Source organism: Myxocyprinus asiaticus, chromosome 12 (genome assembly GCF_019703515.2).
Source record: "Myxocyprinus asiaticus isolate MX2 ecotype Aquarium Trade chromosome 12, UBuf_Myxa_2, whole genome shotgun sequence".
NCBI lineage: Eukaryota > Metazoa > Chordata > Actinopteri > Cypriniformes > Catostomidae > Myxocyprinus > Myxocyprinus asiaticus.
In genome coordinates, this window is record NC_059355.1 from 37,131,077 (window position 1) to 37,131,678 (window position 602).

The following is a 602-nucleotide window of genomic DNA, read 5'->3' on the forward strand; positions in this document are numbered from 1 at the left end:
GATTTTCCTGACCACCCAACCTAACTGCTTCAGCATATGACACCTTTTCTTTTACCCTAATATGCTGTACCTCCACCTCTTTTTTAAGTGCCTCACAACCCCAGTAAGCTACACTGTGATTTCCTCCACAATTACAACACTTTGGTTTCGTTCCCTCACCACACTTCCCATAATCACGTTCCCCTTCACATCTGGCACACCTTTTCTTCCCTTTGCACATTTTGTCTGTATGTCCAAACTCTTGGCAGTTATAATATCTCATTGGTTTTACTACATACTCTCTTATATTATACCTTACAAATCCAACATATACCTCCTTAGATATCTCTTTTTCCTCAAATTCAATCAATACAGACTCTGTCTCCTTTTTCTCTATTCTTTTTGTCATTCTTTTTACACTTTTTACTGTACCATTTCTCACTCTCAGGTTTTCCATTATTACTTTTAACATTTATGGGAACCCCATATATCACCCCTTTGCAACCATTTCCCCCAACTTTTACGACCTTTTGGACCTTAACTTTTCCAACATTTGTCATATTTCTACCCTTCTCAATTAGATCTTCATTGTTACATCCAATTAGCAAATTTCCATCTCCTAG